The sequence below is a fragment of the Cygnus olor genome, chromosome Z (assembly GCF_009769625.2).
Source record: "Cygnus olor isolate bCygOlo1 chromosome Z, bCygOlo1.pri.v2, whole genome shotgun sequence".
Taxonomy (NCBI): Eukaryota; Metazoa; Chordata; class Aves; order Anseriformes; family Anatidae; genus Cygnus; species Cygnus olor.
The window spans coordinates 67406481-67432560 of record NC_049198.1 but is presented as its reverse complement, the minus strand read 5'-3'; positions in this window follow the sequence as shown (position 1 = coordinate 67432560).

Below are 26080 nucleotides of genomic sequence, written 5' to 3'. Positions count from 1 at the left end.
TGAATACTGAAAAAAAATAAATAAAGAAAAGGAGTAGTGGAGTAGTGGTGTAGTGTTCAGTAGTTCAGGTTAAAGAAGGGAGATAGTATGTATAGCAAATGTTATATGATATGATAGTTTGTATAACAAACATACTTTTTTCCTTCATGATTCTTGGTCCCTCTTGAGCCTTCTCTCTTCCCTAAGTAATCCTCTTTGTCTGACCTCAAGTGTTATCTACACCCAGTCTTGAATGAGGTGATTTAAGAAGTCAGATCCTGCTATTTTTAAAACTAAGAGTTATACCTGCCAAAATGTAAAAATGAACATTTATGATCAAATAACAGCATTTGTGGAAGACAAAGTAATTCAATAGAAAATTCTCCCTCAGAAGAAAGATCTTTTTGAGAACCACATGGATCAACCTTCATTCAATTCTTTCCTGGTACTTGGTGTGGAAAACTGGGGTCTGGTTTTGCATTTATAATGCTGAAATAACTTATTTTAAGTGACACACACAGATCCTGAAGTTACCACACTGAACACATTCAAAGCAAATGATGTTTTTTGTCTTTTCCATTAGGACTCAGTGAAAATTAGAAGACCAGATAATGCCTTTAGTTACTTGTTGCTTTTGAGGAGTGGCTTTTGCTGTTTATCTATGGGAACAACTTGACTGCTGCAGAGAATATGCTATGGAGTCAAGGAAGTCTGTGGGCAGCTGTTTGGAAAAGGTGAAATGAAGTCCTTTTACCGCTTGATCTTCCTTCTCTTCTTCAAACAAATCTGGGAGTTGCATTGCATTTTAGCTTGCTCTCAGATCTTTTCGATAAAGAGGAAAGTATTCAAAAGAAAATTAATCCAGACCCATAATAATGAAAGGGAACTAAGTGAAATTTAACCATCGCTTCACTTAACTTTGTGTATGTTAAGACCGAATTTTTTAATAGCTCTGATACTGAGCTCTTAATTTGCATTTTCTGAATGATTTCAGTATGGTCTAGAAACAATGACACTAATTTTATAATTTCATATTTTTATCAAACCAAAGTGCATTTTATACCTCAAAATAAGTGCAAAGACACATTGTTATGTTCCTAAAGGCAGGTGAGGAAAATCTCTGATTTTCATCAGAGATAATTCCAAAAATGTGAGCTTTAAAATAATTGAAACAACTGTGTCCAGTCAGGGTTTGAATACTTCCAAGTAATTCCACAGTCACCTCAGCTGATTGATTTTGTTGCCTTGTTAGAATTATTTAAAAAAAAAAAAAAAAAAAAAAAAAAAAACAAAACACTTGTATTTCGTCAGAATTATTCCTAAAAGGTAAAGTCACTTGTACATACAGATTATATCCTGGATATAGTTATTGAATAAAATGATTTGTTCACATCAAGAAATGTCAAATTATAAAAATGAAAAGACTGGCAGAGATCACATTCCAAATTTGAATAACATTTGTTCCTGATAAAATAATTTGAAAACTGTAAGATGCCCTTTGCTTTTCTACTCCTGCAAAAATGCTTTTATCTTTATAAATGTGAAGGAGAAGATCAGTTTTGTGGTAATTTCTGCTGTTACAGAATTCTGCTCAAGTAATACATTTAATAATACACCCATTTCCAGTTCATTCAGATCATTAGATTTTTTTTCCCCTATTTCCTCTTAAATCTACATATTACTTCACATTTTTTCTCACTTTAAACCCAAGCCTTTCTGTCATTTTCAGATCTCTCATTAGCAACATACTGCCTTCACTCTGATGTTTATCCTTTAGTCTCCTGTCTACACAAGCTTTGTTTTAATTTCAGAGGTTTGTTCATAGTCCAACACTCTCAAAACAGCTTCTCATTTAATCTTTATTTTTCTCCCACTCATTCTTCTTGTAAGCATTTCCAGAAGACATCTTATTGTTCAAAAAACCTTCAGTTACATTCTAAGAATTATAGCAGTTAATGTTTCAGAACTTTATTTGTCGATGTTCATCTGAGCACTTGAATGAATTTGCATAAACTATAAGATGTTCCTTTTGTAATTATGATGCACAAGTATTCTTGTTAAATAAATCAGCAAAGGAACATTTTCTGAATCAGTGAATTTACAGAAGATGTACACTAAGTTTCAGAATTCTTAATTCTTAGATATACCAGGATGCTCAAACACTATCGAAATATTTCATGATTCTAAATAGACTTCAGATAAATCTTCACATAAAGACATAAAGACTCTGAGATTTGGAAGTTCTGTCCCTACAGTACACCTAGGAAACTGGAACACATTAGGTAAATCGACATTTCTAAGCGCAAAAGTATCAAAGACTGGTTTCTGTCTGTGAAGTTGCATGATGGGAAGGACAAATCCAGACTGCAGTGAATCTAGTCTTGTGTATCCTATGGGCCTTTGTGACCTTTTGGGCATAAGGTTTATGAATTTTGATTGTCTGTTTTTTTTTGTTTGTTTGTTTTTGTTTTTGTTGTTTTGAAAGTGTTTGAGATAGGGTGAGGCCATCCTGTAGCCTCTCAACGTAGTATAAAAAGAATATGTATTGCATTTTATTGCTGTCACATGAAGGCATGAAGAGGCATGCAAACTTTCTGGATTAATATTGCAGGACTGCCTGGGAAGAACTCTATTGGGAAGCCTTGCAAGAACAACTATGTCTGCAAATCCTAGAAAACATGACAGTCACTCCTGGCAGTGAAAGAATTAATGGAGATATTACACCTAGTGATCAGGCCCAGTCAGCATGGGTTTGTGAAAGGTAGGTCCTGCCTGAATAACCTGATCTCCTTCTCTGACAAGATGACCCTCTTAAAGGAAGATGGAAAGGCTGTGATGTTATTGGACATCATCAAGGAATTTGATGCTGTTTCCCATAGTCTTCTCCTGGAGAAACTGGCTGCTCATGGCTCAAACAGATGTACTGTTGCATAAAAAAACAGATGGCCAGTCCCAAAGGGTTGTTATAAATGGAATTAAATCCGGTTGGCAGCCAGTGGCATTTCTCAGGGCTCAGTATTGGGGCCAGTTTTGTTTAATATCTCTATCAATGATATTAATGAGGGGGTTGAGTGCACCCTCAGTAAGTTTCAAGATCACACGAAGTTCTGTAGGAGCGCTGATCATCTTGAGGGTAGGAAGGCTTTGCAGAGCAATCTGGATAGGCTGGATTTACAAGTCACATCCAGTCACATGACATTCAGCATGGCTAAATGCTAAGTGCTGCACTTGGGTCATAACAACCTTGTGCAGCATTATAGGCTGGGGAAAGAATGGCTGTAAAGTTGCCTGACAGAGAAATGCCTGGGGGTGCTGGTTTACAGCCAACTGAATATGAGCCAGAAGTGTGCTCAGGTGTCCAAGAAGGTCAATGGCATCCTGGCCTGCATCAGAAATAGTGTGGCCAGCAGGACTAGGAAAGTGAGTGTACACAGCTCTGGTGAGACTGCATCTTGAGTACCACGTCCGGTTTTGGGTCTCTCGCTACAAGAAGGATATTGAGTTGCTGGAACACATTCAGGGAAGAGCAAAGAAGCTGTTACAAGAAAACAAGACATATGAGGAGTGGCTGATGGAACTGTGATTAGTTAGCCTAGAGAAAAGAAGGCTCAGGGGAGACTTTATTGGTCTCTACAACTACCTCAAGGGAGGTTGTAGTGGGGTGGGGGTTGGTCTCTTCTCCCATGCAGCAAGTAATAGGACGAGAGGAAATGGCCTCAAGTTGCACCAAGGGAGGATTCGGTTGGATATTAGGAAAGATTTCTTTTCTGCTTTCAGGTTTTGGAAGTATTGGAACGGGCTGCCCATGGGAGTGGTTGAGTCATCATCTGGGGAGGTCTTCAAAAGATGTATAGATGTGGTGCTTAGGGACATGGTTTAGTGGTACACTTGGCAGCATTAGGTGAAAGGCTGGACTTGATGGTCTTGGAGGTCTTTTCCAACCTAAATGATTCTATGATTCTATGATTTACTGTATGCAGTAACAGCTCAGAATATGATGTTCTGGAGGTGGAATGCAAGACTTACCCTACCAATAATTATTTTGTGTGTGTGTATATATATATATATATATATATATATAAACCTCTATATATTTATGCATGAGGTATTTTTTGTTTGTTTGTTTTTGTTTATTTTTTTAATTACTTAGTATTTTTTTGTGTGTACTTTTGGTTTTGTGAAGCTGTTTATAAGCAAGAGACCAGAGACTTTACGAGAGACCAGAAAGAGAAAAAAAAAAAGTTTTTTTTTTTTTTTTTCCCCCCAAAGCAAATTGTCATTCTTCAAGAAGTAATGATTCTGTGGGTGATTAATAGAAAAAAAAAAAAAGTTCTTTCTGTACAATAGCTTCAGAACAGTTAGTTTGTAAATAGCAACAACAAATACGTTAGAGATTCACTTTGCAAACAGAGAAGCATGTTCATTTTGTGATCATTACACTACAGAAGTCTGGTTATGTATGCAAGTAATTAGAAAAAAAATAAAGTATTTTTGACAGATATTAGCAAATAACTTCTATGTAAAGGTCACATATGATGCTATGATTTCACTTTCTGTTGTATTGGTACAGAACAGCTGACTAGTTCCTGGAGGTCTTCTCGGATTTCCTAGGCAAACCATTCTCAAGAGTGATGTTACTTTTGTTTCAAGCTTTACCAGCTAAAATAAACTATCAGAGAAAAGAAAAAACTCACCTGTGTTTGTTCTTGCAGAAGGACGTCGAGGTGCTCGAGGGAGTCCAGAGAAGGGCAACAAAGCTGGTGAGGGATCTGGAGAACAAGTCTTATGAGGAGTGGCTGAGGGAGCTGGGATTGTTCAGCCTGGAAAAGAGGAGGCTCAGGGGCGACCTTATTGCACTCTACAGGTACCTTAAAGGAGGCTGTAGCGAGGTGGGGGTTGGTCTATTCTCCCACATGCCTGGTGACAGGATGAGGGGGAATAGGCTAAAGTTGCGCCAGGGGAGGTTTAGGTTGGATATTAGGAAGAACTTCTTTACTGAAAGGGTTGTTAGGCATTGGAATGGGCTGCCCAGGGAAGTGGTTGAGTCACCATCCCTGGAGGTCTTTAAGAGATGTTTAGATGTTGAACTTAGTGATATGGTTTAGTGGAGGACTTGTTAGTGTTAGGTCAGAGGTTGGACTAGGTGATCTTGGAGGTCTCTTCCAACCTAGATGATTCTGTGATTCTGTGATTCCACAAAGACAGAAGTACAAATAGTACCTGTTCACTTCAAATTACTTGAGCGGGGTTAAGCTTTAATTAAGGTTAACTTCCACTATAAGAATTTATCCCAGACTTTGTTTCTCAGTTCCACCCAGTATCTACCTACTGCCAAAATGGGGGTGCTACTACGAAGTATGATTTCATATTGTAGAGATGGTTTAAAATCCAGTGCATGCATTGTTGTTCATAAGTGTAGCTATGTTGGTGTTCCAGGCTCCTCAAATGATGGTGACTCAGCTCCAAATTGAGAACTTCCAGAAATAAATGGAAAGATTTTCCACACTCCTACTGTCATTTCTCACAGTTCAAAGTGGATCATGGGTTTAAGTAGTAGGGCTATCACTGAAATAAATAAATGATGTTAATATACCCTTAATAATTGCCAAGTTCCCAGTATTTATTGTCAGTGTTTGATTCCAGATGGTATGTCGCATTAGACAGTGAGACCATTTTACTTTGAACTACTTATTAACACTTCTCAGGGGAAAATGGACGCACTGGAGAATCTTGTAAAGGGGTATGCAGGAAGAAGTCCAACTTTTCATATAAGTTGATTTATCCCACATGCTACAGGATAACAACAGAAGTAGGTCTGCATGCCAGAAACCAGAAACCAGAAACCACTTGCCTTTGTACAAATCACTTGCATCCTTCTCCCAGCTCAATCATAGCAGGAACCTGTGCTTTGCTCAAAAACATCTTGCTGCACTTATTTTTAATCTTTATTTTATTTTATTTTATTTTATTTTATTTTATTTTATTTTATTTTATTTTATTTTATTTATTTTACTTTATTTTTGTCTGTGTTTAGCATTCACTACAGCTTATAGATGCAGGTTGTCCATTTTCTGCTTGCTGTGGTGCTGACTGGAAAGAATACTTCTGTATAGTGAAACTTACATATTGAAACTTACATATAATAGGAAGCCTGACTGAAAGCATCAGTGATGCTCCAGTGTTTAAATGATTTCCCTGTCCTGTTGTGGATTTATTATGAGCTATGAGTGACACATGGTTATATACCATTGCCTTAGACACCTTCAGTGTTTGTGCCTGTTTCTTGAGGAACTTAAAATGAGGAGATAAGTAAGTAGAATGGAAATATTAAGTCTTAGGGGTTTTTCTCGTGGAAGAGAGCAGGAACTTGTTCTGTGTTAAGGAAAAGTTAGTTAGTTACACGAGAGAAAAGAATACTCACCAAATACGATAGGAATCTGCCTTGCTGGGGTCCGCGAAGATGGTTTTCTCTAGAGAAAAAAAAATCTATGGGAAACACACGCTACACATCTTTAATGCCTTATCTGACTTCTTTTCAAGTCCTGATGAAGGACTCTCTTCCTTTTAGCGACAGTCTCATAGATGTTGTCCAACATAACTAATTGTACTAAAAACCTAGAAACTTTGTAGTCACCTGTCTGTATCCTAAGCACTCTCTCCTACGCCATGTACAATAACATGCTATTAACATAAGAAGTATAATAACTAAACCTTCTTGAAAAGTAGGATATAAGTAGCTGTTAACTCCCTTGCCTAAGTAAGGAAGCTAAAGTGTATTCTTTGTAAAAACACTTTAAAGACAGAAACAAACATAACATCTTGAAAACAATTTTAAAATAGCTTGGCATTTCCAAAGCCATATCACATAATCGTGATATCTATTTTTAGGTATGTAATGCAAATTAATTTGTTATACTTAACACGTTTCTGAGATCTACTGCTCTTTTCCATTCCTTTTGCAACCAACATTTTCTTAACAATAAACTATAAAATATTTTCAATAATAGCAAATTGTTCTTATGAAATATTTCTTTTGAAGTATTTGACAGTCAGATCCAAGCATCATATACTTGATTTCATCCTTGGTGTTTTCTAGAGAACATTTTAGCTACTTCTATTTCAATCTGCTCTGACTGTCACAGATTTTCTGAACTTTCAGCCTGAGACAGTGAATTGGCATTCTGAAGATTAGCCTGCCTACAAGCATTTCATGTACCTAATCTTGATTCAGAGTTATTTATTTAGGCCTGCTGCATTAGCTAAAACTTGACAAGGAACTGTGGTGGAAGCTGGGCTTTTGACATGCTCTAGATTCTTCTGGTAACATATAGCAACTGTGAAAAACATTTAAGAAAATAGCATGGGCAATATATTTGATTTCAAAATATAAGAAACAAAGTGGATTAACTTGTGCTACTTCTAAAAATATCTTGCAGGTTTGCAACAGTTTTTTGATTTCTAAAGCCAATGTCCTTTTATCCATTGTCCTTTATGTAATGCTTCTGGAAAATTCTGTTACTACATGAAAATAAACACCAATACATTGCTTTCAGCAAATGGCCACTTAGAGTTATAGGAATTCCCTGAACCAAATAACCTAGGGTATTTTCATAAGATAATGCAGACCATGAGAAAGCACATTCAGTTAGTGCAAGCAATGAATGCACTTATGCATTGACAGGGGCTAGGTGTCTCTGGATAACTACACTACAAAATGAAAAATCAGAGGTTGGTGAAATATCAAGGGATTTGCAGGCAGGGAATAGAATTGCCCAGAAAGACATACTACTGCACTTGAACAATTTCCAGAAGACTTTTGAAATAACATCAGCAGCAAAGATCAACACAACATGTACTTTAGGCTGGGTATTAACATCCTAGCATTTGCATATATTTTGGTGATGGATGAACTTGATTCTAATGCAGCATTCAAGTTAGCATACTTGCATCAGAGATGGTAATACCAGACAGACTGTGCTGGACACACAGGGATTACATGCTGCATACTGTTTGTTGTATGCTAAAGCATAAATTCAAAGTGGTCTTTCAAAAGACCACGATGCAAATATGCAAAATAAAACTTAAGATATTTGCCAAACAGGAAAATATTCCAGAGACTCTGAGAAGGAGCTTCAGTCAAAATTTCTGACTACTCAGCTTTCTGTACCTAACCGCCTTCAATGTCTGCAGCTTGGGCACTGCTAACTATCATGAAGGCTTCCCTCAACTGTGTAAGGATGGACAGGAGTCCATTTTGTCAAATAATTGTCAATAGCATCACTTTGCGTTTCTAACTACTGCTGGAGCAGTTTGTGATAAATGTGGTACAAAACAATGAATTGTCACTGTAGTTGTAAGATGGAATTAAAGGGCATAACTTGTTAAGGCAAATGAAAAAAAAAAAAAACTATTGGCTTCCTCTAGCTTTTGCAAGTGAAACAGAGGAAAAAATTAAAAGAATATTTTTCACTTCAGGGAGCATAGATTTTTCCTCTTGTAGCATTAGAGCTGTGAAGGCATCACATACAGCAGTAATTAATGTTAGGCAGCATTACAGGTGACAACTGAGTGAGGGAGGGGGGAGGAAAAAGCAGAGTAGAGCAGGTCATTCCTTGGGGTAACTAATGACACATTTTAAAATAAATGTTTTATTTGTTAGTTTTGTTTATTATTTTATTTTATTTTATTTTATTTTATTTTATTTTATTTTATTTTATTTTATTTTATTTTATTATTTTATTTTATTTTATTTTATTATTTTATTTTATTTTATTTTATTTTATTTTATTTTATTTTTTGTATTTATTCTGAAAATACATATTTGTCTCAAGCTTAGGGCAAAGCTATCATAGAGGTCAAGAGACAAAGACACAAATAAAATCCTATACACACACTTCCAAAGTCCTCCAAAATAATGACAGATCTGCTTGTGATCAGGGAAACAGTAACATCAAAGTCTTTGCCAGTCTCAGACTCTTTCCTGATGTGAGATAAGGTGATGTCCATAGGACCAAAACACTTAAAGAAAAAAAATAGCTATGGAATAATTTGCTTTTAATCAAAGCAAATGGAAGTTCTGCTTACTAGAGAGAAAAATGAGTTGTGGAAGATATCATCGATCAGGCTTTGTTTATAGAATTTGATGAGGAACATTTTCATGGACATTTTCATGCCATTTTTTCTCTGCTCTCAGATTGGCATTACAGATATTTCCTAGTGTTTGCTACTGAAGGGAAATCTCTTTTTGCAGAATGTTGTCCTATCAGTGCAATTCATGGTCCCATTTTCTTTTCCACTGCTAACCCAGACAAGGGCTTCATTACCTTTCTAAAACACACATTCATATTGGGATGCCAATAGACTACTTTCATGGAAATTTTATCAGGATGAAGTGAGATCCTTTGCACAGGACAAAAGAAGCATACTTCCTTGCTTGTGTGCCACTTCACAAGCAGCCTGGAGGTCACAGTCTTCAGAACCAACTAGTAATATCAGCCTTGGGGAAGTCTGGAGAGAAAAGTCAGACAAGATAATCTGGGCTGAGAGCTGCAGGCAGGACAGGAGTTTGTCTGATTTCTGATGCCATGTAACACAAGTTCACCACTATTTATTAAGCTACTCCTGTTCAGAAATAACACGATTGAAGTACTCACTTGAAAGAAAATGAAGAAAACAAGTAGTTAGTAACGTTTAGTTTGCATTTACAATGGCTGGAGAGCAGGCAAGCGGCCAGCAGTGGCAGGGCAGCTGCTGAGTAGTATCCCTGAACTAGTCTGTCAATATTGTCCATTGAATGAAATTTTGTCCTTCCAGGGAGTGCCTCTGACATAAAAGAGTCAGGTCCACAGTCCTGACAGTAACAAGTGGAGCCAGTCTCTGAGATTGAAATCACAGGTTTATCAATTTCATGGGAGGCAGCAAACATAAGATCATTCTCAGTGAAAATCTGAAAATGTCTCAGACTGTTAATGTCAAATCCTACAACGTAAATATTTTATGCAATGAAAAGAGGTAGGCAGAGATGAGACTGTATGCTTGGTACCATGGTAACAAACCTGAAACTTCATTTACAGTCTGTCCTGACCACCTCTTGAGGCTGGCCCAGGGCAAACATGGTGGACATGCTCCTGTCAGGAGCTAGGCCAGGAAAGAACCATCCTCTCTGTTCAGGGACCCATCTTCAAGAAGATGTTAAGACTGACAGATTTGTCAGCTAATGGAAGAATATGCAATTTCTGTGGTTTGCAAAAGAGAGATGGTGATAAACATTTCACAAATGAAGAAAATATGTCTAATCAATTTTTTAGTAGAGCTATGCTCTCAAAAGACAGTTAAGTAAAATATGAGCACACAAAACAGTCAGAATTTTCTCAGTAAATGCTATTTTTCTATTACCGAGAAAGAGACTTTCACTACCTATAAATTCCTTTAGATACAGAAGACTGAAGCACACCTTGGCAACATTGCCTTTTTCCATCTCAGTACTAAGTAAAGCGCTTCATTACACTGCTTTCGAACTGCTAAAGCTATTGAGTGTGGCAATCCTAACGTACATTATTTTGCATAAGAAACAATCCACTTTTCAACATTTCATGTTCATGGTGTAGCAACCACCTTAGTTATTGTCTTACACATTGTAAGAGAAATCACAGAAAGTTTCATGCAAGATGTAATTTAGAACAAACCTAGTTCAGTTTAAAAATAAACTCCAGGACAAAGTTGTCACATAGGAAAATTGAAGGCAGTTTATTTATTTATTTATTTATTTATTCACTTATTCACTTATTTATTTATTTATTTATTTGACATAATATGCCAAATACATGCATAGTTTTTGGAAAACCAAGTTACTTCATCATATTGACAAACAAATTACTGAAAGACTCAATGACTATCACTATGCATTCCAGACTACACCTATGTAAAACTTTGTGACTCAGTTGTGTCAGTCTTTCATTGTTTATCACTTGTGAAACTTCTTCAAAATACAGAGTAATGGTGGAATGGTGTTGGCTTTTGTGTGTTTGTGTTTTGTTGTTGCTGTTGCTGTTTTTTGAACTATTTTAAGAATAACCTCAAAATCTATTTTGTATGAAATCAGAAACTGGATCAAATCCCTGAGTCAGAAATATTACTAATATATGTCATTTAGTTCAAAATTTCAATTATAAAGGTTTAAGTTATTAAGTTAAAGCTTGAATGAATTTGAATTCCCTGGGTGAATGCCTACCTGTCTACCACCGCAAGGTGAAACACATGCTTGTATCATCACCCAGACTGTAAAAGAGCTGTGCTCAAGTAGCCCACAGTGTAACTATGCTACAAGTCCTCAATCCTTCAGACTTGTTCAAAGGTGGGAACAGAGCAGCTTTTGGATCTTTAGAAATTTCGGCTCTTACATTCCAAGTTGAATTATAACTTCCCAACATACGTAAGCAGAAGACCTACTAAAGCTGCCCTGCTCTTTATGAATGAGAAGTCTGTGGCTTAGTATGAGGACTATCATTTTCTGACATTGACCTTTCATTCTCGTGATCTTTTCCTGAATGTGCTTCAAAAGTCATTCCTTCAACACTGCAGAGTCAAGCAAAGCAAAGGGTATAATTAATCATGGTTTCCCTGACTTTTTACTGTTGCTATCAACATATTTTTATACGATGCTTCAGGTTCCTGACATAAAATATTCTCTAATCTGTTAGCATGAGTTTATATGGTAAAGTTCACCAAATCTGTTTGTTTTAGTGATGAAAAACCTATATGAACAGATTTTATTGCTTTCAAAGTAATTTTGGTAACTGAAAAAGAAATGTTTAGGGAAATATTATCTTTTTAGAAATAGCAAAATAATTGTTGTCACTAATTTAATTCCTTGCGACACTTTCAGAAAATAATAGATTTTTCATGTTATTGTTTTTAATCAAAATGAAGTCCCATTTTAGAAATCTCAAAAAAGGATAAGGTCCTATAGAAATTGTGAGGACACAACCCAATTTCCATTGCAAAGATTCACAGTTTGAATAGACAAAAGGCAATGAAAAATTATATTAATTATTTGCATTTTACACATAGCTAATGGGCTAAATGCGATGGCCATGGCAGTAATGAAGAGAGACTTCAGTCAGATTTATGCTATCTCAGATCCTGCTGTAAAACACACAGCTAGCCTTTCTTTGTGGATTTATGTGTATATGATTTCATTTTTAAAGTAAATTCTTTCATCTTTTACTTTGAACCCCTCCTTGCTGTTGAAACTCTAATAAATGAAAAGTATTCCACACCTCACTTTAATTGTAGGTGCTGAAGAATGGGTCATGTAGTCCTCGTTATATACTTGAATGGATTGTGGCATTCCAGATCAATTTCAAGTTGTGCAACGGCACTTCTTCACATGCTGTAGCTGAAGTGTCTTAATTCAGGTGAGATAAATTTTCCATCTCATATTTTTCAATCTACTTTTCACTCAATCTTTTGGTTTATTATTAATTCTTAGAAGTTTTTCCCACTCTTGTTTCATCTCCATTATTTCAGTTTGAGTAAAGCTCTGGGCTTGCTCATAGCTCATGGCTACGTGAGTGGGAAATCACAGGAAATATATGAGAGCAATGCCATAAATTCTTCTATGGTTTTCATTCAACTTTAGCTTGTGTTCATTTTGTTTATTTGGCTTTTTTTTTCTTTTTTTCTTCATTTTTACGGTTGCATTTTTTCAGAGGAAAAAAAAAAAAAAAAAGAGTCCAGAATAGTTGCTGTCCACCTAAGTTACTTGGCCAAAAGTAAAATATCAACACTTAAAAGCACTTATTTTAAATAACATTCATTTTCAGTAATTTTTAGCTGTCAAAGTCCCATTATTTTAGAACAGTTAAATAGCATGGGAAGAAGAAATACTAGTTTTCCTTGTCCTGGTTTCAGTTAGGACAGAGTTAATTTTCCTCCTAGTAGCTGGTAGGGTGCTATGTTTTGGATTAGGATGAGAAGAGCGCTGATAACATGCTGGTGTTTTAATTGTTGCAGAGCAGTGCTTACACCAAGCCAAGGACTCTTCAGCTTCTCGCTCTGTCCTGACAGCAAGCAGGCTAGGGGTGCGGCCGGAGCTGGGAGGGCACAGACCCAGGACAGCTGACCCAAACTGGCCAAAGGGGTATTCCATACCATCTGACGTCATGCTAAACAATATATAGGGGTGGCTAGCCGGGGTGGGGGGCCAGCTGCTCGGGGATAGGCTGGGCATCGGTCAACGGGTGGTGAGCAATTGCATTGTGCATCACTTGTTTCGTACACATTATTATTAGTAATACTGTTATTATTATTATTGTTATTATTGTTATTGTTACTGTTATTATTATTTTCCTGTCTTAATAAACTGTCTTTATCTCAACTCACAGGCTTCACTTTCCCGTTTCTCTCCCCCATCCCAGAGAGGGAGGGGGGAGGGTGAGCGAACGGCTGTGTGGTGTTTAGCTGCCGGCCGGGTTAAACCACAACATTCCTGAATCTCTAAACTCATTTCAGTTTATGTAGTTCCAAGAAATATTTAAAAATGAGTACTCAACATATATATATATATTCATATTACTACAGAATAAAATTAACAGCAGGGATCTGGAAGGGAATTTCTCCTGGGATTTAATATAAAACAATGTCTTGTTCTTTTTGTCAATGAGTCTTTGTTGGAAACTATTTGTCAACTATTTAATAATATGATATATATATATATATTTCTTGGCTTTAAGATGTCCAAGATTCATTCATTCAGTTGTATACTGCCATTCAGAGTGTCTTGGAAAACAGTCCTCACTCCAGGTAACTTTATGATTGGGAATGGTTTCATAGCCAAGTATCTTCTATTTGTTTTCATGCACGTTGTCATCCTTCTTTCACAGTGATCAGCCTGTGACCCACAGGCCATTTTTAGAAGTCTACAAAAGTGACTGCAGCTTTGCCAATACACCATCTACTAAGGTGACTGTCCAGCTTTGGTCCAAACACCCTCTATTGCTTAGTGCTGCCTCATGATACAAAGAGGTAGGTAGTATGGATCCACAGGATCCATCAGGGCCTTTTGTTAAATTTTTTTTTTTTTATTTTTTTCCTAAGCTTAAGCATGTGACTATATCTGAATAATCCTCATTCGTGTTTGTTATGCCGACACTTCTTCCTATGTTCAACACCATTCACGTGTCCTACAGATGTCAGGAATAATAACATTCTTAATCACAAATAAAGTATGGTTTTGCCTATAAATGTTATACTTCTGTACCATGAAGGTGGTGTAGCACATGAAGTCTGTTCCTCTTTTTCTACAGCAGACACTAGCAGAAAAATCTGGTCCCTGGGATATATAAGATATATTGAGATGTTTCTCTGTATTGGGTTTATCTGGCAAGGTTTTGGCAGTTTCGGGGGGGGGGGCCTGTGTGAGCAGAGCCCAGCAGCTGCCCCATGTCAGAGCAGAGCCAGCTCCAGCTGCTCCAAAAGGGACCCGCCGCTGGCCAGAGCTGAGCCATGAGCAATGCTGGGTGGGCCGCTGGGAGAGCAGAGTTAAGGAAGGGAAAGAAGTCCTGGGCAACAGCAGCTGGGAGAGAGGGGTGAGAGCCAGCCCTGCAGCCCCCAAGGGCAGTGCAGCAGGAGGGCAGGAGGTGCTCCAGGCACGCAGCACAAGTTCCCCTGCGGCCTGTGGAGAGGCCCCTGGTGGAGCAGGCTGTCCCCCTGTAGCCCATGGGTCCCACATGGAGCAGATCTCCACACTGCAGCCCCTGGAGGAGACCCCGGTGGAGCAGGTGGATGTGGCCTTGAGGAGGCTGCGGCCCATGGAGAGCCCCTGCTGGAGCAGGCCCCGGGCCGGAGCTGCAGCCCGTGGAGAGGAGCCCACGCAGGAGAAGAGGGTCTGGGGGGAGCTGCCACCTGTGGGGGACCCGTGCTGGAGCAGTTTGCTCCTGGGGGATGGATGGACCCCGTGGTACGGAGCCATGTGGGAGCAGTTCTTGAAGTGCTGCTGCCTGTGGGCAGCCCCCGCAGGCTCTGTTTGGGAAGGACGGCATCCCGTGGGAAGGACCCCACGTGGAGCAGGGGCAGAGAGTGACCGTGAAGGAGTAGCAGAGATGAAGTGTTGTGGGCTGACTGCAGCCCCCATTCCCTGTTTGTCTGTGCTGCTTGTGGGGAGGAGGTAGTAGAGGGTGGATAGGAATGGGAAGGTGTTTTTCGTTTGCTTTTAGTTTGTCACTGCTCTAGTCTGCCAGTGATAAGTGGTAAATTGTATTATCCTCCCTACAGAATCATAGACTCATTCAGGTTGGAAAAGACTTCTAAGATCATCTAGTCCAACCTTTAACCTTAGCACTGCAAAGTCCACCAATAAACCATGTCACTAGGCACTACATCTACACGTTTCTTAAAGACCTCCGGGGGTGGTGACTCAACCTCTTCCCTGGGCAGCCTGATCTAATGCTGCACAACTTTTTCAGTAAATAAAATTTTCCTAATATTCTATCTAAACATCTCCTGGTTCAACTTGAAGCCATTTTCCCTCATCACTCGGTGCTCAGGAGAAGAGCCAGATCCCCATCTTGCTGTAGCCTCCTTTAAGGTAATTGTAGAGCACGATAAGGTTACCCCTGAGCCTTCTTTTCTCCAGCCTAAACAACCCCAGTTCCCTCAGCCACTCCTCATAGGACTTGTTTTCTAGATCCCTCACCATCTTTGTTGGCCTGTGAACATGCTCCAGCACCTCAATGTTCTTGTAGTGAGGGGCTCAAAACTGAACACTGTATTTGAGGTGCAGCCTCCACAGAGCTGAGTACAGGGGGACAATTGCTTCCCTAGTCCTGCTGGCCATGCTATTTCTGACACAAGCCATGACGCTGCTGGCCTTCTTGGCCATCCGAGCACACAGCTAGCTCATATTCAGCCAGCTAGTGACCAATACTCCCAGGTCCCCTTCCATCTGGCAGCTTTCCAGCCACTCTGTCCCCAGCCTGTATCGTTGCATGGGATTGTTGTGCCCCCAGTGCAGGACCTGGCACTTAGCCTTATTGAAACTCATACAGTTTGCCTTGGCACATTGGTCCAGCCTGTCCAGATCCCTCTTCAGAGCCTCCCTACCCTCAAGCAGATCAACACTCACGCCTAACTTGGTGTCGTCTGCAAACTTACTGAGGGTGCACTTGATCCCTTCATTCAGATCACTGAAAAAGAACTGGCTCCCTTACTGAGCCCTGGGGGACACCACTTGTGACTGGCCCCCAACTGGATTTAAATCTATTCACCACAACTCTTTGTGCCCAGCCACCCAGCTAGTTTTTAACCCAACGAAGTGTAGACATATAGGCTTTTAGCAGCCAGTTTCTTGAGGAGAATGCTGTGGGAAACCATATCAAAAGCCTTACTGAAGCCTAGGTAGACCACATGAACATTCTTGTTACCTTGCTGTAGAAGGAGATTAGATTTGTCTTGTAGGACCTGCCTTTCATAAACTCACGTTGATAGCCTGATTACCTGGTTATCCTTTAAGTACTACGTGATGACACTGAAAATAGTCTGCTTCATGAGCTTCCCTGGCTCTGAGGTTAGACTGACAGGCCTGTAGAAGCCTATGTTGAGTTTGTTTTGCCCATGGTAATAATTGCTGAGTGATCTCCCTATCCTTATCTCAACGCTTGAGCCTTTTTCCATATTATTTTCTCCCCCTTTTCCTTTGAGGAGGGTAAGTGAGAGGTAAGCTATGATGGCATTTAGCTGCCCAGCAGGGTAAACACCATTTTGCCTGTAACTCTAGGTTCCCAAGTAACTGTCAGGACCATCTTGCCTCTTGTGGGGTGCCAGTCCAGAGCATTTCCAGAAATTATAACACGTCACCTGTACCATCTTGGCTTGCTAATACTGACTGCTGACAAGAGGTGAGGCAACTCACCTCTTCAGTATAATGAATCCCATGTAAATTTTAAAGACCAAATTTCCAAATGCATTCAGAATACCATTTTATAGTACAGGGAGCTAAAATTCATATAATACTGCAGAAGTTATGCATCATTCAAGGTAAACAATAGCCATTATCTATCCATTACCTACCAAATGCTTTCATTATCTACACCAGAAGCAGAATAGTCACCCTGAATCATAACAGGAATGTTTTTGGTTGTCTGTATTGGCCATAAGCAGGGCATAAGGAGCTTGAACATCTGAAGCAACAAACACCTAGAGACCTGGTTGGCTCTAAACTGAATGGTATGTTCTAAACTCTGTTTCTGAAAATCAGACTCTAATCTTTTCACTGTAGCCTAGACAGGAATTTAAAAGGACAGAGCTGAAATGTACGTGTTTTATAGAATTAATGTTTGGGGCTATATCTGTTTTAGATCATACGCTTTTTGGATTTAGTCACTTGCTAAATGAGGGATCATTTGAAAGTGCAAAGGTGTTATGATAACTAAGATAACTGCCAAGATTGATTCACTGGCAGTGTGAAGAAGTTACCACCAGTCCTCACTTAGACTCAAACCAATGAAGCTTCATGGATATGAATATAAGTATGTCATGCATACTTTCCAAACAAGCTATTTTCTCATGTTTTCGTTATCAAATATAATTTGTTACTTGGTTTTCTTCACACAGAGGAGAAGAATGTGAAATGACTTATGTCACATAACAGAAATTGTGTCTGTAACTTTTATTGGAATGGCACTACAAGTTTACATATAGATTCATGGCTACCTTAAATGTGATAGTAAAAAAGGGTGAAAAACTGAATAGTCCAGCTGAATTATTTTACAAAGAGGAAGTTGTTTGTTTGTTTGTTTGTTTTCCCTTGAGGGTGAATGTAAAATGTTTTCCTCAAGCAAGTCTGTCAGTTTGTAAATTACTGGCAAAAGATAAAAAGATGCTACAAGTAGGCAGAGAGGTGGACAGAGGAGTAAGACAAGGACTCAGACAATACTCATGAAAACAGTAGAATTGAAGAGAAATATGCTTAATAGCATTTACTAGCTCTGCTATCATAGCTGTGGACAGTGACCAGGTTTGAAATCTCTGCTGTTCATCCAATGGGAAAAAAATGAATTTCACGGGGAGGATAATTTCTGATTGAATTGAGGGGACATAATGCCTGGGTAATGATGGATGCACAGAATATGTTATAGAAGTCAAATTCAATTACAATTATCAACTCTCAGGGACAAACAACTTCATTTGCTTATACTGATGTGTTAATTATTCTTTTCATGATAAGTGTTTTGGCTACAATGTGTTTGAATAGATCATTCGGATTTTTAATGACTGTTGATTTTAGTATGTTGCTTTGATACTTAGATTTTAGTGTAAGCAGAAGTCATACAAAAGAATGTTGACTTTATCCATCAACTTTTTAAACTACATTTCATTCCAGGTAAAGAAGGAAAGCTAAGTGGTGAGAATGCTCCACTACTCCATACTCTTCCGGAAACACATAACAGATTCAGGCAGGATTTCTGATAAATCTCCGCTTATTTTCAGCCCTGTTACCTGAGGCAGGATTGGAAGAGAGAGGTTTGAAACTCTCATGCCTCAAGTGCCTGTACAGGACTTGCTGCCTAGATAGCAATCTGGTTTCATTCCCACGGTTTCTTCCCTTACCAGAGCTCAAATACAACAAAATTCTTGGCCATACCATTCCTACCCATTGGCTTCTGGAGGCCTTACACAGTCAATAAAGAGAAGAAGGCCACTAGAGAAGGACAGAAAGAGTATCTGATTGCACAGATAATTCTCCTTTTTCATTTTTAGTGAAAAATTAGTAGGAAGAAGTAGCAAGGGCAAGTTAGTCTGCTGAATCAATGTCAGCAGTTTTGTGTTGCCCCTACTTATCCATTTATTGTCCTGTCCAGACTAGTTATCTGAGTAAACTTTCAAAAGATTGAATCTTTTAGGAATCACACAGAATCACAGAATAGTTGAGGTAGGAAGGGACCTCCAGAGATCATCTCGTCCAACCCCCTTGCTCAAGCAGGGCCACCTAGAGCATGTTACACAGGATTGCATCCAGGTGATATTTGAATACCTCCAAAGAAGGGGACTTCACAGCCTCTCTGGGCAACCTGTCCCAGTGCTCTGTCACCTGAACCACAAAGAAGTTCTTCCTCATACGGCGATGAAACCTCCTGTGGTTCAATTTATACCCATTAGCCCTTGTCCTATCACTGGCCACCACTGATAAGAGTTTGGCCCCATCCTCTTTACATTGTCCCTACCGGTATTAGTAGAGGTTGATAAGATCTCCTCTCAATCTCCTCTTCTCTAGGCTAAACAGGCCCAGCTTGCTTAGTCTTTCCTCATTGGACAGATGGTTCAATTCCTTAATCATCTTTGTGGCTCTACACTGGACCCTCTCTAGAATTCTACATCCCTCTTGTACTGGGGAGCCAAGAACTGCACACAGTATTCCAGGTGTGGCCTCAGCAGAGCTGAGTAGAGGGGGATGATCATCTCTCTCGACCCACTGTCCACATTCCTCCTGATGCAGGCTAGGATCCCACTGCCATTCTTGACCACAAGGGCACACTGCTGTTTCATGGTTAATTTGTTGCCCATTATGACCGCCAGGCCCCTCTCTGCAGAGATGCTCTCCAGCAGGTCAGTTCCCAACCTGTACTGGTGCCTGGGGTTGTTCCTCCCCAGGTGCAGGACTCTGCTCTTGCCCCTGTTGAACCTTATAAGGTTCCTCTCGGTCCAACCTTCCAGCCTGTCCAGGTCCCTCTGAATGGCTGCACAGGCCTCTGGTGTGTCAGCCACTCCACCAAGCTTTGTATTGTCTGAAAACTTGCTGAGGGTGCACTCTGTCCCTTCATCCAGGTCACTGATGAATAAGCTGAACGGGACTGGACCCAGTACTGACCCCCTGGGAACACCACTAGCCACGGGCCTCCAACTAGACTAGGCACCATTGAGCACAACCCTCTGAGATCTGCCATCCAGCCAGTTCTCAATCCATCCCACCGTCCACTCATGGATCCCACACTTCCAGAGCCTTCCCAGGAAGATGTTATGGGAGACAGAGTTGAAAGGCTTGCTGAAGTCAAGGTAGACAACATCCACTGTGCTTCCCACATCCATCCAGCCAGTCATCCCATCGTAAGAAGGCTATCAGGTTGGATAAACACAACTTACCCTTGATGAATCTGTGTTGACTGCTCCTGATCACATTCTTATCCTCCACATGCTTAGAGATGGCCTCAAGGACGAGCTGCTGCATCAGCTTTCTGGTGATGGAGGTGAGGTTGACTGGCCTGTAATTTCCTGGGTCTTCCTTCTTGCCCTTCTTGAAGACTGGAGTAATGATGGCTTTCTTCCAGTCCTCAGGCATCTCTCCTGTTCTCCAAGACGTTTCAAAGATGATAACTCTAGAGTGGCTTAGCAGTAACACACACCAGTTCCCTCAGCACCCTTAGGTGCATCTCATCGGAATTATCTCATAGGAACACTACGAAAGAACATTATTAGGATCTTAATAATTCTGGCAGAGAACTTAGTCCTTTCTTATTTCCTTGCTGAAAAAGTCAGAGCAGAATAAGAGAAGGGTAAGACAGCAAATTAGCAAAATCTTAAATTTCTGTTTCATGGGCAATTCTGACATTTCATCTGACAACAAACTTGACTTCTACATTTTTCTCTCCGTCATGGAAAAATCCTAAATATTTATAACATAATGGCTATTTAGTGAACTGCAAAGCTTTTTTGGGGGGGCAACAGAAAAATATTTAATGTCCTCAACTTTCATAGGATTAGTATCCACTTTTTCTCTGTGTTGTGGTCCAAAACAGGAGGGGGAAATCTTCTTTGTATTTCTAGATCAATTTCATTGCTTCAAGATTTTTTCATGAACTGCAAATTTAATAAGAACTCAGGGGAAAAATACACAAGGAACTACCGTGACAAGAAAAAGATGGCATCAATCTGTAATATTTAATCTTATGATATAAAATGAGATAGCTCATCCAGGAATCCAGGAACTACTTCTTGTGCCCCCCTCCAACTTTTTCATTAAAAAAAAAAATAATAAAAAAAAAAAAAAATCAAACAGAAATGTTTGTGAGATAGGGATTCTGCTCATCTTCTGTGGTTCAAATTCTTATAGTAGGTACTAAAGGACATACACTATAAAATATAAAATGAACAGATAAGACTGGGAAAAAAAAATTCAAAACTATTCTAGAGTACTTCTTTAGTCTTCAAATTAAATAACATGCCACTTGGGCTACAGTTAAACAGAGTACTGCCCTTTTCCCTTCAGTATGGTATATAGACTTTAAAAAAACATGCTAGTCACTTGGAGTGTGGAAGCAGTTATGTAGGATTTAGCAAGGAACAGGCTGGTTATCTATCACTATCTGAGGTATCAGACCTTGAATTGGAGTTAGAGACTTAATTTTCTTATTTATTCAATTATTTATTTATATGATAAGCATAAAACACGTATTCTATGTATTGTACTGCAGCAAACATCTTAAACTGTGTTCACAGAAACACTAGGCAGTGGATAAAATATATGTAAACAATTTCCATTAAACAACAAAATGGGGAAAATTAAAAAAGTTAAATAAAAAGGCCCAGAAGACTACTGCAAAACACTGAAGCAAAAGAATGTCACTCCTTCCAGATAACCTCTATTTCTTCAGAGATTGTTGACTTCTGGATGTCTAACACACATCTTAATTTCTAGTTTAGTCTGTATGTGTTATGTCGTTATGTTGTCCAGAGCTGTTCAACAGGTCATGGATAGCACTTTGACATTTGTCACCCCAGATCTTCCCTATATTCATAATATACAATGGCTTAATATTTCTCCCTAATGTTTTATTCTAGTATTAGTTTTAAAAAAAGAAACAAAGAAATATCTCAGATTTCTAAGCCAGAAGTTTTTGTTTGTTTGTTTGTTTCAGTTAATGACTGTATTTCTACACTAAGACAATATATTCATAATTTGTACTTTGAAAATTAAACCGAATCAAAACAGCTGGTTTAACCACAAATCTTCCATACCCATGCAGGAGTCCTGTGCTACACAACTGTTTAGCATCCCAGTTACCAGTTCTGGCAAATAGCTCTTCTTTCTTCACCACTGCACCTCTTTGTAGATATAAATCAAGCAAGATATATAGAAATGTTTCTACACACAGCAAGAGGTTTGTCTTTCCTCATTTGAGTGCAAATTGTTTCTCACCTAACATTTAGATAATTGCATGGTACATGTATTTGTTGTTTGTCTACATCTACCTTTTTTTTCTGGAATTAAATTAGCAGTATGCATTCTCTACACTAGAGAGAATACACTTTGCTTTCACTGTTCTCCAACTTTTTGTTCACGGAAATGTAATAAAAATATTGAGTTTCATTTTACATTTTCCCTGATGTATGTTAAACTTTTTGACCTTTTTTCAAAGTGTCAGCAATTTTGTGAAGGTAACACATGGCTTGTCCTCTTCACTGGATTTCAGATGAATGATTCCATGTATTGCTGTCATTTCCCATTTGTGTGGGAAAACACATCCTCCGATTATTCTGATTATCAGAGTGGTTACAAATCCAATCATCCTTTGCCTTCACTTTCCTCTGTAATAGCTGTAATTCTTAAGATGTGAACATCGTGACCTGTTTTCCAGGTCTTCAATTTTATTATCAAAATAGTGTAATGTTTTCGGAATCACTTGGAAGTCTCACTTGGCAGAAATGCTAAAGTCTTTCACAAAGCAGACTCTTTTTGTCTAGTTTTTATGACTTCATGCAGTTAGTTTTTTGCTGGTTTCAAGAGTAAAATATTAGTAATGTATTGTGACTCACGCTAGATGTGTGTACTTCAGGGAGAAATTTCAAAACTGTCAGATTCTAAAGGAAGAAGATACGATTATTTTCATCTTGACTTACCTTCTGTAAAATGTGCACCCAAGAGTAAGTCTTGCAGTAAGATTCTTTTATTTTTAATTTTATTTTTTTCCTAATAGCACTCCAGCAAGAACCATCCTTAAAATAAAAATACAAGTGCAAGACAAGGTATGGTGTTCTATTGGTAAATACCTTCTGTCAAACTGAATGGGATTATGCCAACCCAGCTGCAGCACCTTGGATTTAGACTTGTTGAACCTCATTAGGTTTACCTGAGCCCACTTCTCAAGCTTGTCCAGGTCCCTCTGGATTGTGTCCCTTGCTTGTTGTATTGACTGCACCATTCAGCTTGGTGTCATCTGCTGCTTGTTGAGGGTGCACTCAATCTCACTCTCTATGTCACTGATAAATATGTTACACAGTGCTGGTCCCAAGACAGACCCCTGAGGGATACCACTTGTCTTGGGCCTCCACCTGGACAGAGAGCCGTTGACCACAACTCTCTGGATGCATCCTTCAAGCCAATTCCTTATCCACTGAATAGTTCACTCTTCAAATCCATATCACTCCAATTTGGAGATCAAGTTGTCACGTGGGACCATGTCAAAGGCCTTACAGAAGTCCAGGTAGATGACATCAGCCAGTCTTCCCTTGTCAACTGATGCAGTCACTCCATCATAGAAGGCCACCAGATTGGTCAGGCATGATTAGCCCTTGTTGAAACCATGCTGGCTGTCTCAGATCACCTCCTTGTCCTGCATATGCCTTTACATTGCTTCCAGAACGATCTGTTCCATGATCTTCCTAGCCACAGAGGTGAGGCTCACCAGTCTGTAGTTACCCAGGTCTTCCTTTCTACCCTTTTTTAAAGATGTTTCCCTTTTTCCAGTCACCAAGGACTTTGCCTGACTGCCATGGCTTTTCAAATCTGATGTAGAGAGGCTTGGCAACTCCAACAGCCAGTTCCCTCAGGACCCTGGGATGCATGTCATTGGACCCCACAGACTTGTACCTGTTCAGTTTCATGAGGTGGTCTCAAGAATTTCATTTACAATGGGAGGAACTTTTCTCCCCCAGTCCCTGCCTAGAGGTTGAGGGGCTCAAGAGACATGGGAATCCTGACTGGCAGTGAACAGTGAGGCCAAGAAGTTGCTGAGTACCTCAGACTTCTCCATGTCTCTTGTTATCAGTTCTCCCTTGTTGTTTATTCCTTCCCAGGCCACATGTCCCTGCTTCCACTGCCTGTGCATTTCCTTCTTGTGCCTCAGTTTGACCAGCAGGTGCTTGCTCAGTCATCCAGGATTTCTGCCCATCCAGCTTGCTTTCTTACACATGGGGATGGAGAATTCTTGTGCTCTAAGAAAAGTATCCTTAAAGAGTTGCCAGCTCTGTTCAGCTCCTTTGTCCCTACGGACAGTGTTCCAGGGGATCTCATCCACTAGGCCTTTAAATAGCTCAAAGTTTGCTCTTCAGAAGTTCAGGGTCCTGACTTTGCTCTTTGTCAGGCCCATACTCCTTGAGATCACAAACTCAACCAGGGTGTGGTCACTGCAGCCCAGACTGCCTCCAATCTTAACGTCTTTCATGAGTTCATCTGCATTGGTGAGCACCAAGTCCAGTAACGGTTCTCCTCTATCTGATTTGTCATAATACCTGGACAGGGAAGTTATCCCCAACGCACTCTAGAGTTTTCTGGATTGCTCACAGCCTGCTGCGTAGCTTTTCCAGCAGACATCCAGGTGGCTGAAACCCCCATCAGGATGAGAGCGTGTGAGCATGATGTTTCTTGTAGTTGAAGCCAGAAGGCCTCATCAACAGGCTTCCCTTGATCAGGTGTTCTGTAGTAGACCCCAACCACAAGGTGTCCGTTACTGATCTAGTCTTTAACTTTTACCCACAAGCTCTCAACCTGTCCATGGCTGTTTCTCAGAGGCAGCTCTTCTCAGTCAATCCATTCCTAACATAGACGGCAACAGCCCCGCCTCTCCTTCCCTGCCTGTCTCTTCTGAAGAGCTTGTAACCCTCTATTCCAGTGTTCCAGTTATGTTACCCACCATGCACCAGCCATGCAGCCAATCGTTCACATGGTCTGTTCATTTCCTTCTTCTTGGGTCCCAGTCACCAACTGGGGGGATGGAGGGCATGGAAGGGCACTTCAGAGGCAAGGGAGAGACTCTTCCTCCTGTTCCTGGCAGAGATGAACGTCCAGTCTCACTTGCCTTGTGAGTCGGTCAGGTTTGTTGGTTCAGTTTTTGAGGCTACCTTATCTTCCCCTTGCCAGGATTTAAGGTAGGGCCATTGCTCGGCCAGTCTCAGCACATAATAACATTTGTAAATTTCCCACACAGATTCCTGGATGCTTGAAAAGTTTATTTAGCTGGGTACACTTACAAACATGACATCCACTTCTGCCTTCAAGACCTAGGGGGACTTCCAGATTCTGGAGTTCACTGGAACTGAGGGTCTGGGCAGCTCTTTTGATCCTTGGGAGGTCTGTCTGGGTGTAGGCATCTGCATGGGAGGTTGTGGCCCCTCTGTCTGAGTTTCAGCTTCAGCCCAGCAGGCACAGCAGGTGGACACCATTTCTGTTTCAGTAGAAGGCACCTTCCTCTGTTGCTCCAAAAAGAGAAGAAAGCCACCCACTTTGTAGCTTCCCGCACTAACTGCCTTGCCAACTGCAGTGCCATGTCCTGTTTGCCTGCCCTGCTTTCCATGCTCCCAGTCACTTGCGCCCCCCAGGGTTTGCTTATGGAGGAACAGGATTCAAGCTAAGACTGATGCATATTTTGATGGCAGCTCATAAAACTTTTCCTCTCAGCTTTCTCTTTCTAGACAGATTAGTTGGATGAAGTCTTGACTTTTACATAGGGACAAGAACCTAGAAAAATGTGTTTGCTTACTCTAATTATCTGCTGGTTTCCATTGCTTCTGTAAAATTCCCTATCTTCTTCCACCGTAGATCCAGCTTACTTTCAGACAAAGTCAGAGAACTAATCAGGCTTAAAAATTTCTGAGTTGAAGAAGTCAAGGGTTCCTTCATAGGCAGAAGCTGTTCTTGTGTTCCATGCCTTCAAGCATAACTCAAAAACACTAAGTGCAAAAGAGAAAAGGGGGTTGCAGAATGATCACACAACTTCCTAAATTTGAATAAGTGGTCAGTCACAAAATTAGAAATAACTTTTCAGTCCTAGTACCTATCCCTTAGCTATTGTGTTTTTCCATGTTTTTATTTTTATCCTTTTGAGCTTTTGCC